At 51.0% G+C, this 17,604-nt stretch overlaps 1 long non-coding RNA gene across 1 annotated transcript in view; it reads left to right on the top strand.

Annotated features, from left to right (window-relative positions):
* Positions 1-321: 321 nt before the first annotated feature.
* LOC138288482 (uncharacterized) overlaps positions 322-17,604 on the top strand; it is a 68,699-nt gene continuing 51,416 nt past the window's right edge. The window contains exon 1 of the long non-coding RNA XR_011202409.1: positions 322-529. This is a non-coding gene — a long non-coding RNA (uncharacterized lncRNA). The remainder of the gene's footprint in view (positions 530-17,604) is intronic.

The raw sequence follows: 17,604 nt of genomic DNA, 5'->3' as shown, positions 1-17,604 counted from the left end.
CCCTGTAACTTGTGAGGAAAACTACATTGCATGTTTGTTTATATTGATAAAAAAAGTGTTGTTCCATTTGTGAACTGTGTGCCAAGTGGTTTGTGGAGACATCGAATTCCTTCATATGAATCATCAGCAGTGTTTGATGACTCATCACCAGCATGTGGCTGATGACTCTTCACCAGAATTTCTTCATATGAATCATCAGAAGTGAATGATGACTCATCACCAGCATGTGTCTGATGACTCATCTCCAGTCTATAAATAGAACTGCCAAGGTGTTTTCTGTGCTTGACTTCGAGTCTTCCTTTGCTCACAGGTGTTCCTGGTTCAGATGGAGTTTCCGTGATTATTTTTTGGAGTCGTCATTTCAGTGCGAGGGTTCATCAGAGCTTCCCTCTCGGGAGCGGATTACTTTCACAGCAGCTGGAGAATTTACAAATATTATTCCATCTCCCTCAAATAATCGAAAACATTCCAGGAGAAATCAATTTATGAATAATCCCCCTCCCGTTCCCCTGTTTTCAGCCTTCTCGAGGTTAGTGATCTTTTGGTGCATTATGAAAAACATTCGTCGATCCTGAGAAACCCATGATATAAGGCTATTTTCAAAAGACAGCTTGAGAAGTAATTTTAAAGGCAGAATTGAAGTTAAGTGTTGTGAACTCCGGAAAGCATCGCTCGATATCTATGTGAAATTAGATGTTTATTCTAATTGTTTTGGGAGCTAGTCTATTGTGTGAAAATGAATAACAAAAGACAAATTCATAAGTTTGATTTTATAATGATTTTGTTGTGAGTTACAAAAGTGTGTTTAATAGCTGAGCATTCACTGCTAATGATTGTTGTGATTTTGCTGAAAGACTCGGCGATTGCTCAATTGAATGATAATAATTATTTTTATTTTGCTGAAAGACTCTGTGATATTTGTACTTCTTTTGTTTTTGATTTGTTTTTGGTCTTAGAAATTCCTGCACCAAACCCTGAGGCAACTTTCTTAGAACAACAGTGATGCTCCTCTGTGAACCAGTGTTTTGTTTCTTTTCCCCTCCCAAATCCCTGTTCCCTATCCCCTTCCCCCAGAGACTATTTGCTTGTTTCCTGTTCAGTTCAGATACGAGAGAATAGTGTATAGGGTTGAGGGTTTTATTCTCTTCACTCCTGTGGAACCTGGAATTCAGGTGAGTGGACATGGTCTTGTCAGTTGGAGACTGCATTGTGAGAGGGCAGGCACAGCCCAGCTAGGTGTGAATGTCCACACCTCCCCTCCCACACAGATGGTTCATCAGGATATGCAGGCTACACCCCAGCCCCGTTTGTGTCACTGTCTAGAGAGAGGTGCAAGCAGCCCAACTGTCAAACTGACCCAGACAGGGAATCCACAAAACACACAGAGTCACAGAATGGTTTATGCTAGAAAATGTCTACTTTCTAAAAGTGTCATTTTCAAACACACAATTTGAAAACAAACTTTACTAAAAGATGTATTTTTAAATTGTGAGTTCAGAGACCCTAAACTCCACATTTCCATATGCTCCCAAAGGGAATCTGCACTTTAATAATATTAAAAGGCAGCCCCCATGTTAACCTATGAGAGGGATAGGCTTTGCAGCAGTGAAAAACGAATTTGGCAGTATTTCACTGTTAGGGCATGTAAAACACATAAGTACATGTCCCACCTTTAACATACACTACATCATGTAGGGTCTTAGCTACTTCAGCACCCAGACCACAGAAAAAGCTTCACGCTCTATTGCACTCCACCTATGTTCCCTAGGAAGTAACCTCCTGCTAATGTAGGCTACAGGTTGATCTAGGCCCTCTTCATTAAGCTGCGAGAGTACTGCTCCTATTCCATGCTCTGAAGCGTCTGTTTGCACAACAAACTCCTTGGAGTAGTCAGGTGCCTTCAGCACAGGAGCTGTGCACATGGCAGCCTTCAGGGCATCAAAAGCGGTCTGGCAAGCCTCCGTCCAGATCACCTTTTTGGGTTGCTTCTTGGAAGTCAGCTCATTCAAGGGGGCAAAAATAGTGCCATATCCCTTGACAAACCTCCTGTGAGGCCTAAAAAGGCTCTCACCTCAGTCTGGGTCTTGGGAGGCCCCCAAGCCAGAATGGTGTCAATCTTTGGCTGTAGGGGTGCCACCTGGCCACTCACCACCTGGTGTCCCAAACACAACACAGAACACTGCTCTATTTGTCACTTGCCTTAATAGTGAGGCAAGCAAGCCTTTTGCAGGGCCTCCAACACTTTACAGAGGTGTTGCAAATGTTCCTCCCATGTGGAAGATAGCAATGTAATCCAGGTAGGCAGAACTGAACTCATACAGTTCAGCCAACACCGGTTGACCAACCTCTGAAAGGTGGCAGGGGCATTCTTCATCCCAAAGGGCATCACCTTAAACTGGTAGTGCCCATCCGGTGTGGAGAATGCTGCCATCACCTAAGCCCCTTCAGTTAGGGCAATCTGCCAGTACCCAGAGGTAAGATCAAAAGTACTTAGGTACTTGGCAGCTCTCAACCAGTCAATGAGCTCATCAACTTGGGGATGGGGTGCACGTCAGTCTTGATGACCACATTGAGTCCCCGGTAATACACACAGAACCTGAGTTCTGGAGTGGCACCAGTAGCAGCAGGCTTTGGGACCAAAACCACCGGGCTGGTCCAAGGGCTGCTGGAGAAATCAATAACCCCTAATGCTAACATTTTAGAGACTTCGGCCCTCATTATGACATTAGCGGTGAGTGATAAAGTGGCGGTAATACCGCCAACAGGCTGGCGGTAATTACCGTCAAATTCTGACCATGGCGGTGAGAACTCCCATAGACAGCCAATGTGCCACACCAACCAACAGGGCATTAACACCACTGACTGCGGCGGTAGCCGTCAACAGCCAGGCGGAAGACAAAATACCACCCACCATATTATGACCCTGCAATCCACCAGGATTTCCGGGATGGTACCAACACCATCAAAAGCCTGGTGGAAACAGAACACAGAAGACCAAAGACTCACCATCAGAGATACAGGGAAGAACAACGCCGCCATGGAACCGGAACTGCAAGTCTTTCCAATGCTCATCTACATCATGACCCACCTGGAACACCAACGCCGATAAAGACGACTACAGTGAGTACAGCCACCTAGCACACAAGGGAGGGAGGTAGGAAAACGACAGTGACACACATACTCACGACACACACCCGACACAGACACATCATACACTCAACCAGCTGCAGACGAAGATGGCACACAATACATGGCAGAATAATGCAAGGACAACAAGAACGCAGTAATGAGAATGTATTGATTGTAAACAGCTACCAAAACAACAAATTGTACGAAAAACAGTTATGTACAAATGTACACAAAAGGACAATGCCCAGTCCAAAGTACTAAGGGCCCACATGGCCACAGGGCACAGTCCAAGGCCCAACTCGAAACCTGACTTCATCCGGATAGAACTCTGCATTGGCATCAGTTTGCAAGTGGGCAGGCACCTCAGGGAGATTGGGGGGACACCTCAGCCAAATAGGGGAACAACCCCACTGGTTCCAGAGGGGGCTCCATGCCCATTTCTCTTTGCTGGGGAGAGCAAGGCCACAGTCTCTGGAGTGGGTGACTGTCCCACTGGTTCTGGAGGGGGTCCCTGCCCATTTCTCTCTGCTGGGGAGTGCAAGAACACAGACTCTCATGTGGGGAACATACTCACTGGTTCTGGAGGGGGCCCCTTGAACAGCAGTCCCTGGATGGCGGCCTACATAGCTTCCGCTGGTGGTGATGGCTGCACTGTGTCATCTGGAGGTGAGGGCTGCCCTGTGTCAGCAGGTGAAGGTGCCTCCTGGGCAGCCTCGGCTGAAGGTGAGGGCTGCACTGTCTCAGCAGGTGAAGGTGGCTCCTGGGCAGCCTCTGCAGGAGGAGTAGGCTGCACTTCCTCAGCTGGCAGTGAGGGCCCCCGTGACCACTGGTGGTGGTGGTGTCACCCTGACAGCCTCCGCTAGAGTTGAGGGCTTCTTCCCCTTCATCGCAGGAGGCGGTGGATCCTTACCCTTCCTGGCAGGGGTTGAGGGCTTCTTCCCCTTCATGTCAGGATGTACGGGCTCCTTAGCCTTCCTGGCAGGAGTCAAGGGCTTCTTCCCCTTCATGGCAGAAGGTGTGGGCTTCTTCCCCTTCATGACAGGAGGTGAGGGTTCCTTCCCCTTCATGGCAGGAGGTGTGGGATCCTTAACCTTCCTGGCTGGTGGAATGGGATCCTTCACTGACTTGCGACCATGACTAGGTGGTCCCACCACTGTCCGCGTGGACTGTTTGGCTGAGGTGCTGGGCAGGGTCGTTGGGACCCTGCTCTTACGGGCAGGATGGGGGGAGGAGAGGGAAGAGGTCAAGTCAGGCAAGGAAGAGCTTCTTAGGGATGGTGGGGTGGGATGAGGGAGTGGTTGTTGGAGGTGTATGTCTACTACACTTGGGTGCAGATGCATGGGCAGTGTGCTGATGTGAGGTAGTAGGCTGTTGGGTTTGTGAGTGCTTGCGTTTGTGTCCTTTAGGAGGGGGACAGACCGGGTGGGAGAAGACACAGGGGGCACATGCAGGGATGTTGTGGAGGTGTCTGCTAGTGAGGTGTGTGTGCTGCTTGGTGTGGAGATGCTGGTGGAGGATGTTGATGCAGTGCATGCAGGTGTGAGTGTGGATGTGACTGTGAGGGAGGTGGAGGAGGAAGAGGGGGAGACAGTGGAGGCAGTGGATGTGGTTGTGTCTGCAACTGTCTGGTGTTTGCGTGAGTGCTTGTGGGATGAAGTGTGGTGCCTGTGTTTGACTGTGCCACTCTTGGGTGTTATCTTGTGTGGAAGCTCGTCTGTATGTGTGCATGGGATGGGTTGGGGTTGAGGAGACTGGGACTGGGAAGTGAGAGTTGGAGGGGGGACGGTAGGAACAGGGACAATGGCTGCCATCAGAGAGGAGGCCAGAGCCTGAATCGATCTCTGTTGGGCTGCCAATCCACAGTGAATGCCCTCCAGGAATGCATTGCATTGCTGCATCTGGGATGCCAGTCCCTGGATGGCATTCACAATGGTTGACTGCCCTACAGAGATGGATCTCAGGAGGTCAATAGCCTCCTCACTCAGGGCAGCAGGGCTCACTGGGGTAGGGCTCGAGGTGCCTGGGGCGAAAGAGATGCCCACCATTCTGGGTGAGCGGGCACGGGAAACTCTCTAAGGGGCTACTGGGGGGGCGGTGCTGGCACGGGCGTGGTGGCTGCAGCTGGGGTGGTCACAGAGGTGTCCCCCACCACCAGGGAGTTTCCATTGTAGGAGATGTCTGAGTCTGTGTTGTCACCTCCTGTCTCCACCGTGGTGCTCCCCTCACTCTCCGTCCCACTGGTTCCCTCGGTGTCGGTGGACTCTGCCTCCAGGGTCCTGTGGGATGCAGCTCCCTCTGTCACTGGTGCCTCTGCTCCTCCGCCAGATGATGCTAATGCACACATAGACATGATAACAGAAGAAAAAAGGGGGCGAGAGAGAAAGGAAACACTGGGTCAATTACTGCACCAACACCACCGTTGGCATACACAGCACTGTCACACACAGGGATCAGGTTTGAGCACTATGCAATACACTGCCAGTGATTTGGCTAGATGCCACGGCAAGATGAGGGCCACACACCACCAACTGCACCCCTTCTGATACCCACAAAGCCCTGACTAACATGGAATGCTAACAAGCTAGGTTACCTGCATTTGCCATACACCCATTACCCTTGAGCTGGATCACACTGCAATATTTGGCCTGGCATTAAGGGGCACCCACTAACTCACACCCACCACCGGGATCCCAGGCCTCCTGCCAATTATTGTAGTAATGCCCACTGTACTCACCCCTTGTGGCTGCTGTGATGCCCTCAAGCGCCCATCCAGCTCTGGGTAGGCCACCGTCAGTATGCGGGCCCCCAGGGGGGGTCAGGTTTCGACGGGCACCCCTTCCTCGTTAGGAGGCTATCCCCAGCTGGACCTCCATGGTCTTCAGTGCCTCAGTTCCTCCCACCGTTTCTGACAGTGGGAGCTTGTAGGAAAGTACCATCTTGCCTGGCATGTTACCCCCATATTTCACTGTATATATGTTGTTTTAGTGTATGTGTCACTGGGACCCTGCCAGCCAGGGCCCCAGTGCTCATAAGTGTGCCCTGTATGTGTTCCCTGTGTGATGACTAACTGTCTCACTGAGGTTCTGATAATCAGAACCTCAGTGGTTATGCTCTCTCTGCTTTCTAAATTATCACTAACAGGCTAGTGACCAATTTCACCAATTCACATTGGCATACTAGAACACCCTTATAATTCCCTAGTATATGGTACTGAGGTACCCAGGGTATTGGGGTTCCAGGAGATCCCTATGGGCTGCAGCATTTCTTTTGCCACCCATAGGGAGCTCTGACAATTCTTACACAGGCCTGCCACTGCAGCCTGAGTGAAATAACGTCCACGTTATTTCACAGCCATTTACCACTGCACTTAAGTAACTTATAAGTCACCTATATGTCTAACCTTCACCGGGTGAAAGGTTGGGTGCTAAGTTACTTAGTGTGTGGGCACCCTGGCACTAGCCAAGGTGCCCCCACATCGTTCAGGGCATATTCCCCAGACTTTGTGAGTGCGTGGACACCATTTCACGCTTGCACTATACATAGGTCACTACCTATGTATAGCGTCACAATGCTAACTCCGAACATGGCCATGTAACATGTCTAAGATCATGGAATTGTCACCCCAATGCCATTCTGGCTTTGGGGAGACAATTCCATGATCCCCCGAGTCTCTAGCACAGACCCGGGTACTTCCAAACTGCATTTCCCGGGGTTTCACTGCAGCTGCTGCCAACCCCTCAGACAGGTTTCTGCCCTCCTGGGGTCCAGCCAGGCCTGGCCCAGGAAGGCAGAACAAAGGACTTCCTCAGACAGAGGGTGTTACACCCTCTCCCTTTGGAAAAAGGTGTCAGGGATGGGGAGGAGTAGCCTCCCCCAGCCTCTGGAAATGCTTTGATGGGCACAGATGGTGCCCATCTCTGCATAAGCCAGTCTACACCGGTTCAGGGATCCCCCAGCCCTGCTCTGGCGCGAAACTGGACAAAGGAAAGGGGAGTGACCACTCCCCTGACCTGCACCTCCCAGGGGAGGTGCCCAGAGCTCCTCCAGTGTGCTCCAGACCTCTGCCATCTTGGAAACAGAGGTGTTGCTGGCACACTGGACTGCTCTGAGTGGCCAGTGCCATCAGGTGACATCAGAGACTCCTTCTGATAGGCTCTTACCTTTCTTACTAGCCTATCCTCCTTCCTAGGTAACCAAACCTCCTTTTCTGGCTATTTAGGGTCTCTGTTTTGGGGAATTCTTCAGACACCGAATGCAAGAGCTCATCAGAGTTCCTCTGCATCTCCCTCTTCACCTTCTGCCAAAGGATCGACCGCTGACTGCTCAGGACGCCTGCAAAACTGCAACAAAGTAGCAAAGACGACTACTGCAACCTTGTATCGCTTCATCCTGTTTCCTGGTGGTGCATGCTCTGGGGGTAGCCTGCCTCCTTCTTGCACCAGGAGCTCTGAAGAAATCTCCTGTGGGTCGACGGAATCTTCCCCCTGCAACCGCAGGCAACAAAAGACTACATCACCGGTCCTCTGGGTCCCTTCTCAGCACGACGAGCGTGGTCCCTGGAACTCAGCAACTCTGTCCAAGTGACTCCCACAGTCCAGTGACTCTTCAGTCCAAGGTTGGTGGAGGTAAGTCCTTGCCTCCACACGCTAGACTGCATTGCTGAGTACCGCGTGATTTGCAGCTGCTCCGGCTTCTGTGCACTCTTACAGGATTTCCTTCGTGCACAGCCATGCCTGGGTCCCCGACACTCTAATCTGCAGTGCACAACCTTCTGAGTTGTCCTCCGGCGTTGTGGGACTCCCTTTTCTGACTTCGGGTGGACTCCGGTTCACTCCTCTTCTAAGTGCCTGATCCGGTACTTCTGCGGGTGCTGCCTGCTTCTGTGAGGGCTCCCTGACTTGCTGGGCGCCCCCTCTGTCTCCTCATCCAAGTGGCGACATCCTGGTCCCTCCTGGGCCACAGCAGCTTCCAAAAACCCTAACCGCGACCCTTGCAGCTAGCAAGGCTTGTTTGTGGTCTTTCTGCGTGGGAACACCTCTGCAAGCTTCTTCACGACATGGGACATCCATCCTCCAAAGGGGAAGTTCCTAGTCCTCTTCATTCTTGCAGAACACAAAGCTTCTTCCATCCGGTGGCAGCTTCCTTGCACACTCAGCTGGCATTTCCTGGGCATCTGCCCACTCTCGACACTGTCGCGACTCTTGGACTTGGTCCCCTTGTCTTACAGGTACTCAGGTCCGGAAATCCACTGTTGTTGCATTACTGGTGTTGGTCTTCCTTGCAGAATCCCCCTATCACGACTTCTGTGCTCTCTGGGGGTTCTAGGTGCACTTTACACCTCCCTTACAGGGTCTTGGGGTGGGCTATTTTTCTAACCCTCACTGTTTTCTTACAGTCCCAGCGACCCTCTACAAGCTCACATAGGTTTGGGGTCCATTCGTGGTTCGCATTCCACTTTTGGAGTATATGGTTTGTGTTGCCCCTATACCTATGTGCTCCTATTGCAATCTACTGTAACTTTACATTGCTTGCATTACTTCCTTTTGCTATTACTGCATATTTTTGGTATTGTGTACATATATCTTGTGTATATTTGGCATCCTCATACCGAGGGTACTCACTGAGATACTTTTGGCATATTGTCATAAAAATAAAGTACCTTTATTTTAAGTACATCGGTGTATTGTGTTTTCTTATGATATTGAGCATATGACACCAGTGGTATAGTAGGAGCTTTGCATGTCTCCTAGTTCAGCCTAAGCTGCTCTGCTATGGCTACCTTCTATCAGCCTAAGCTGCTAGAAACACCTGTTCTACACTAATAAGGGATAACTGGACCTGGTACAGAGTGTAAGTACCCCTTGGTACCCACTACAAGCCAGGCCAGCCTCCTACAGTGCTCCGCCTGCCATAGAGCCCCAGGGTCTGCACGTCCTTGGCAATGGCACACCATAATCACCATAATCCCTTCTTTTGATGGGTGCTGACCTGCAGAGGTAATACAGACAGGAGGACACCATTACACATACAATCCAGCCTGTCACACATATGGCCCACCAATCCAATTTCCGTCACCATTTGCACACACATCGGCCAGCGCACACCATGTACACCACCACATTACATCCCCCCCGATGCTTGCACACACATCTCCATGTATCCTTCCCACATGCATTGTGCCAAAGGTGTACTCACCTGTTGGTCTGGAGACCCATACAGCAGTCACACCCTCCATAGTAGGTTCCAGACACAGGTTACAGCAGCAACCACAGTGTAGGTGTTCTCCTGTTGAAGGTCAGGAAACAAGTGAGGAATCAGATAGAAAATGACGGTCACGTCCGTGACGGTGTACACCGTCACTGCCGGCACTGATCCCCATTGGCCCCTGTACTTCATAGAGCCCCCATATGATCCAATGAGGAATTGCACGGTGGTGCAAGACCGCCTTCCGCCACGACGCCCAATGTCGGCGGAGTTACATCACTTCCACCCGTCCCGACATATAGGACAGGCGGTCGCCATTTCATGGTGGTGGACAACGGTCGTATCAACCTTAAATGCGTCACAACCTAGATTAGCACATACCTCGCTATTCCCACTGTCCCATCACATAAATGCACTAAGTACATCTAGGTTGTGGTTCCATTGTTCAAATTGTGACAGCCTACTTACTCTTGCATCCCTTAGATATCTACTGCTGTGGATGAATAGGAGGAGGAGACAAACTCCTTTGTACAGACCCCTTGTGGACTTAGCTACACTGTAGGACAGGCACATAATACTAACCTATAGACCGGAAAGGGCCACAATCACAGAGCTGTGTGCCCAATTGGAGCCTGACCTGATATCAGCTATCCGTCATCCCACTGGTATCCCCCCTCTTGTGCAAGTGCTATCAGTGCTCCATTTCCTGGCAACTAGTTCTTTCCAAGTGACAGTGGGTTTGGCAGTAGGAATGTCACAGCCAACGTTCTCAATCATGCTGGCAAGAGTTTTGTCTGCCCTGGTGAAACACATGTGCACCTACATAACTTTCCCCCAGGTGGAAGATCTGGCCACTGTGAAGGCCGGATTCTATGCAATGGGACATATACCCAATATTGTTGGGGTGATTGACAGGACACATATTACATTAGTCCCCCCGCCAGAATGAACAGGAGTTCAGGAATCGTAAGAGTTTCCACTCACTGAATGTGCAAATGGTGTGCCTGGCGGATCAGTACATCTCACACGTCAATGCTAAGTATCCTGGGTCGGTGCATGACGTCTTTGTTCTAAGGAATAGCAGCATCCCAAATTTGATGGCCCAACTACAGAGGCACAGGGTGTGGCTAATAGATGAGCCATGGTCCCCACCCACTGTATGTTAGTGTATGCCTTCAGGTGTCATCCCCATAGCATTGTGTGAGGCTAAATGTTGTCCCTCAATACTTGCAGGTGACTCTGGCTACCCAAACCTATTGTGGCTGCTGACCCCTGTGAGGAATGCCAGGACAGGGGCTGAGGAACGTTATAGTGAGGCACATGGGCGAACCAGAAGGATCATTGAGAGGACCTTCGGGCTCCTGAAGGCCAGGTTCAGGTGCCTCCATCTGACAGGTGGATGGATCCCTATGCTACTCACCCGGGAAGGTCTGCCAGATAGTAGTGGCATGCTGCATGGTGCACAACCCGGCCCTTAGACGGCATGTACCTTTTCTGCAGGAGGAGGAGAAGACTGGAAATGCCCCTATGGCAGCAGTGGACCTTGAGGACAGTGAGGATGAGGAGGCAGAGGAGGAGGATGAGGACAACCGAACATCAGTTATACGTCAATACTTCCAATGACTCACAGGTGAGACAGTGCAACTGACCATTCCTCTGACTCTGTGTGGCTGTAGCATGATGGCATTAACTTCCATTGCATCTCAACATAATGTCACCTATGGCTTGTCATTTTACAGATGTTGGTGAGATAACAACTGTGTACTGATGTGATGAGTACTGACAGCTAGAGGTCATTATTTCTGTGCTCTCACAGTGTTCAGATCACGTGACTGTTCCATAAATGCACATTTTCAACACATAAAATACTAGTAGTCAAGTTGTGTTCAAGGGTGTTTATTGTAGTGCTATGAAATTGAGGGAAAAGTGCAATGGAATGGGGTGATGATGGAGGAAAGTCCAGGGTGTTGTTCCAGCCTGTAGCACAAGTCCAGTGTCCAAGGGGCCATAGGAAGGGGAGCAAAGGCAGTTCAAAGTGGACAAGGTGACAGTGTGGGACACAAGGGGGTCAATCAGGAGAGTCTCATTTCCTGGTGGTGGTCTTGGCAGGTGTCTCTGGCTTCTGTCTGAGTCGCAGGGAACACTTGCGGGGTGGTTCACCTTCCGCAGGGGGAGGGGTGCTGGTGGCCTGTGGGTCCTGTGGCAGGGCCTCCTGCCCACTACCTGCAGCGGAAGTGGAGGGCTGGTCAATGGACTGGCTAGTGGTAAGTGCCCGCCGCTGTGCTGTTGCTTCCCTCATGATGCTGGCCATGTCTGCCAACACCCCTGCTATGGAGATCAAGGTGGTGTTGATGGCCTGTAAGTCATCCCTGATCCCCTGATACTGTTCCGCCTGCCGCCGGCTGTTCTCCTACACGTTGTCAAGGATCTGGCCAATCATGTCCTGGGAATGTTGGTAGGCTCCCAGCATCTCAGTGAGTGCCTCCTGGAGAGTAGGTTCCCTGGGCCTCTCCTCGCCCGGCACACAGCGGTCCTCTCAGTGTCCCTGTTGCCCTGTGCCTCTGTCCCCTGAACATTGTACCCACTGCCACTGACCCCAGGTCCATGATTGTCTTGGGGGCGAGGTGTGGACTGGGGTCCCTGTACAGGTGGGCACAATGATGATTGACATGTCCTGGAGACAGAGGTGTGGGTATACTGGGTGGGGGCTGTGGTGTTGGATACTGATGGGGTAGGCTCTGTGGTGGACTGTGAGTGGGCTAGGGTGACCGACTGTCCAGTGGTCCCTGATGGGCCAGGTTGTTGGTCCAGATCCTGAAGTCCAGAGTTACTGTCATCACTGGGGGCATCTTCTGTTGGGGGACTGGATAGTCGTGGCACCTCCTCTCCGCTGGGATTGGCTGGGGCATCTGTGGGGATTTAAGTGATATATTATGCTTCATGTCTGTGACATATTGTATATCCCTGGCTTCCCCTCTATCGTTGCTGTTGCCCTGCCACCTTTATTTGTGTATGGTGATGGATTGTGGGATTGTTAGTTTTCCTATGCTGTGCATGCTTTAGTGATTGGTGTCCATGCAGGGCTGGGAGGACTGTCCATGCATTGGTATGGCATGCAGGATTTGGCATTGGGGTTAGTCATATGTGTAGGTGCAGTTTGTGGGATGGAGGGGAATTATGGGAGTGAGGGTGGGGGGGTGTAATGGCATGCAGGCATGGGAGGTGATAAGTAGTAAATATTGACTCACTAGTGTCCAGTCCTCCGGCTACTCCAGTGAGTCCCTCAGGATGCAGTAATGCCAAGACTTGCTCCTGCCTTGCTGTGGGGAGGAGGTGAGGGTCCACCGCCAGTCCTCTGTATGGCGTGCTGGTGCCTTGCTGCCACAGAACGTACCTTCCCCCGTAGGTTGTTCCACCTCTTCCTGGTGTCATCTCTTGTTCTTGGGTGCTGTCCCACGGCGTTCATCCTGTCCACGATTCTCCGCCATAGCTCACTCTTTCTGGCAATGGATATTTGCTGTACCTGTGCTCCAAACAACTGTGGCTCTACCATGACGATTTCCTCCACCATGACCCTTAACTCCTCATCAGTGAAACGGGGGTGCCTTTGTGGGGACATGGATGTTGTGTGGTGTGTATCGGTGAGAGTGTGTTGTGCAATGTGGTGGGGTATGTGATATGGGGTGCGTGCCACCGCGGCGGAATGTTGCCGGCCATCAATGTGGCAGTAGGCGGCATTTACCGCCAATGTCATAATGAGGGCCTTCGTCTTTAATGTCAGCCCTTACTCTGTCAGTCACTCTGTAAACTTTGTGTTTAACAGGAGGACTGTCCCCAGTGTCCACATCATGTGTACACAAGTGTGTAACCCCTGGGATCAGAGAGAACAGCACGACGAACTGTCCCCTCTGTTGCTCTGGTGTCAGGAGGAGAGGATCACTCCCTCCACGGACCCATCTTTTTCTCCAGCAGACAGGAGGTCAGGAAGAGGCTCACTCTCTTCATCCACCCCATCATCTGTTACTAGGAGATTGGACAGTTCAGTTCGCTCAAAGTGTGGCTTGAGCCGGTTCACATCTAGGACCCTTAAAGGGTTCAAGGGAGTCCACAAGTCCACAAGGTAGGTGACTTCACTCTTGCGCTCCACCACCTCAAATGGTCAAGTCCACTTGTCCTAGAGCGCCGTAGGCTCCACTGGCGCCATTACGCACACTTTTTGTCCAGGTTGTAACTTGAACAGAGTGGCATTCTGGTCATACCAGGTCTTCCTGGCTGGCTTCCAGGTTCTCCTATGCGAGACCCCTGAAGCGGGCAGTCTTGTTTCTCAGAGGCAGCATGTAACTGAATACATCCTGGGGGTAAAATCCCCTATCAACGAACGACCCACCACATGGGAAGTGGTTGACCCAAGAGGAATGGCTTCTGGGTAGCGGGTGGCATGGTCCACCAAGACCAGGATGAACCTGTTGCCCATGGCTGTCTTAGGATCCAGAGGCCCCACAAAGTCAATACTGACCCTTTCAAAGGGAGTACTGACCACTGGAAAAGGTTTGAGGTAAGCCTTGCATTTCCCCCACTCTTGCCACTTGCCTGACAAGTCTGGCAAGAACTGCAATGAGTGTCTGAGTGCCTGCACATTAGGAACCAGAGGAAGTGGGGGACAAGCTGCTCAAAGGTCTTGTCCTGCCCCAAATGTCCTGCTAAAGGCACATCATGAGCTAAACCGAGAAGGAAGACTCTGAAGCACTGGGGTACCACCAGCACACGGCTGAACCAGGCTCAGGAACCTTAGACTCACTATACAGGAGGCCATCCTACCTATAAATCAGAAGAGATCCGGGCTCCATGCCAGCTGCCTGGTCTGCAGCCTGCTACTACAAACCCACTAGAGTAGGGAACGTCTTCTTTACTTCACAGAATGCCTCCCTGGTGGGTCCCCCTTCCTGCTGCCACTATGACAGCTCAGAGACTTCACCCAGTTGAGCCACCTGTTCCCCTGTAGGCTCCGGGACATCACCCTCAGGCTTCGCCTCCTCCTGGGACGTGGGAATTTCTGGGGCCAGTTTCCCATGCCCCCTTCACTTCCTCTTTTTGGTGGTCCCCTGGGCCACTGTTTCAGGCTCCAGGGGCTCTTGACCATTCTGATGGGCTGCCATTGGCCTTGTTGATACGCATACCCACCCAGGCAGACCCAACATCTCCAAGTGTGACCTGTGTTCCATCTCCTTCCAAGGGGAATCCTCCAGGTCATTGCCAAGCAAACAATCCACAGACAGCTACCTTCAGGGAACCTGAGACCCCCCCCATTCAAAGGGAACCTGCACCACTATGTACAGGCGCTCTCTGAGTTTTCCACTGCAACTACTTGGTGAAGTACACAGGGATCAATCTGCTCTTCAGACACCAGGTGACTCCTCACTGTAGTCACGCTGGCTCCTGTGTCTCTCAGAACCTCCACCCTCTGTCTATTAATGGTCACCCACTGCCTGTACTTTTTAGTGTTCTCAGGCACAAGGGTTCTCTGGACCATTTCACTGTCCCCTAGCGAGACAAGGGTCCTCTCAGCTGGCTCCCACCCAACTGGAACCAACTCCTCCCCAAGCGCTATACTAGCCAAACCCTAGGACTGCGCACCAGTAGGTGCCGTGTACTCTTGGGGCATTTGGGATCCCCCCCTCACATGACCCAGCTGGTCACATAAATAACTCTTACATGAGGGACTCAGCTACACAGGATTCCCTTCGGAGAACCATGGCTTCTTTTCACTGGGGAGCTGGGAATCCTTACCCTGGGAATCAGATTGGGGCCCTTTAGAGACCTCCCCCTGTTTACCCTTACCTCCCTTTCGTCTGAGAGGGACCCTGCCCACCCTTGGTGTGGTCTCCCCCATACCTCTTGTGGACCCTGGTGCTCTCCCAGGGGTCCGCTTCCTGCGCAAGCTTCCTGGGGTCAGTCAGCTTGCTCTCAATTAGGTGCTGGCGCAGCTCTGAAAAACATAAACTGTACAAGTGCTCCCAAGCAATTAAATTGTTAAGCCCCTCATACGTTGTCACCTTACTGCCCTTCACCCAACCATCCAGTGACCTCCAAAGGAATCCACACACTCCAACCAGGTTTGAGACTCTTTCTCAAGTGTGGTGACAGTGAAGATGGCAAAAGGTGATCAGTGAGCATGCATAACTATACGTTTTGGTGATATTTTAGTGTTGTGACTTACCCTACTCCACTCCTCCAGGTATTCCTGTCAAGCCCTCAGCCTACAGTATGGCCAAAACCTTGTCCTATGAAGTGAGCTGTAGGGGAGGAGCTGGGGTCCACCGCCAGTCTTCAGGACCGCAAGATGGTGCCTGGATGTCATGGAATGGACCTTCCCCCTGAAGTCGTTCGACCTCTTCCTGATGTCGTCTCTTGTGCTTGGAGAGGTGTCTACAGAATTTACTCTGTTGACTATCCTTTGCCACATTTCCATTTTTCTTGCGATGGTAGTTTGCTGGGCTTCGAATAATTGTGGCTCTACTCATGATTTCATCCACCATGACTCTTAACTTGTCATCTGTGAAATGGGGATTTTTCTGGGGTGATATAGTGGTGTTGGATGAATACTCACGTCCCCTGGCCATGGCCATTGGGCACAGCGCCATGTACGGGGGCCCAAGTTAGGCCCCCCTATGGCACTTTGAAAAAAAAAAAAAAAAACTTACATGGACTTACCTTGGATGGGTCCCCCCATCCTTGGGTGTCCTCCAGGTGTGGGTGGGGGTGGCTGGGGATGTCCCTGGGGGCAGGGAAGGGCACCTGTGGACTGCTTCCATGGTCTCTGACCATGGAAATGAGCCCACAGGTCCCCTAACGCCTGCCCTGACCCAGGCGTTAAATAATGGCACTAAACATGCTCAGCACCATTATTTAAGGCCCCCCTCCCCCGTGCGTGATTTTTGCACGGGAGGATAAATATGGGGCAAAGGCCTTATAGTCATTTTTTGCCCGGGAATGCCTACCTTGCATCTTATTGACGCAGGGTAGTTTTCCACGGTAAAAAAATGACGTTAACTCCAAATATTTTGATGCTAGACAGGTCTAGCGTCAAAATATAAATATGGAGTTAAGTTTGCACCTGATTTGTGTAAAAACAAATTACGCAAATCTGGCACAAACAGAGTATAAATATGGCCCCAAAAGTCCACAATATACAGTTAAAAATACGAATTTAGCACTTAAAAGCAAGAAAACAGTGATCCGAGGTGAAAACACTGCAAGTTGGTAAACTACGGCGTCATAGTGGGGTCGTTTCCTACAATGAGAGGGCAATGGCGCTGTTCACGGAGTCGGTCGACCCCCAGGTACAGTACCTTCAGAACAAGTAGAAGACAGACCGGTGCATGGGGTTGAGAAGAGCGGCTTCGCTGGATCCGGTGCGGCGTCTGTTCTGGTGCCACGGGGCAGAAGGACTTGAGTCACTTCTCATGCAGGAATGCAACAAAGTCCAGTCCCTGTCCCCTAGCACAGGCAGAAGCAGCAACTGCAGGGTAGCCTAGCACAGTCACAGGCCAGGGCAGCACATCTCCTCAGCTCTTCTCCAGGCAGAAGTTCCTCTTGAATCCTTGAACTAATCTAATCTTCAGGGGTTTGGGTGCTCTTCTTATACTCCTTTCTGCCTTTGAAGTAGGCCTACATCAAAGTAAAGTCTCAAGTGTCTGTGAAATCCTTTCATGTCCAGGCCAGGCCCCAGCCACACACCAGGATGTTGGAGACTGCATTGTGAGAGGGCAGGCACAGCCCAGCTAGGTGTGAGTGTCCACTCCTCCCCACCCTTCCAGCACAGATGGCTCATCAGGATATGCAGGCTACACCCCAGCCCCCTTTGTGTCACTGTCTAGAGAGAGGTGCAAGCAGCCCAACTGTCAAACTGACCCAGACAGGGAGTCCACAAAGCACACAGAGTCACAGAATGGTTTAAGCAAGAAAATGTCTACTTTCTAAAAGTGGCATTTTCAAACACACAATTTAAAAACACACTTTACTAAAAGATGTATTTTTAAATTGTGAGATAAGAGAACCTAAACTCCATATTTCCATCTGTTCCCAAAGGGAATCTGCACTTTAATAATATTGAAAGGCAGCCCCCATGTTAACCTATGAGAGAGATAGGCCTTGCAACAGGGAAAACCGAATTTGGCAGTATTTCACTGTTAGGACATGTAAAGCACATAATTACATGTTCCACCTTTAACATATACTGCACCCTGCCCATGGGACTACCTAGTGCCTACC

Source organism: Pleurodeles waltl, chromosome 4_1 (assembly GCF_031143425.1).
Source record: "Pleurodeles waltl isolate 20211129_DDA chromosome 4_1, aPleWal1.hap1.20221129, whole genome shotgun sequence".
Taxonomy (NCBI): Eukaryota; Metazoa; Chordata; class Amphibia; order Caudata; family Salamandridae; genus Pleurodeles; species Pleurodeles waltl.
This window is presented reverse-complemented; position numbering and strand designations above follow the sequence as displayed.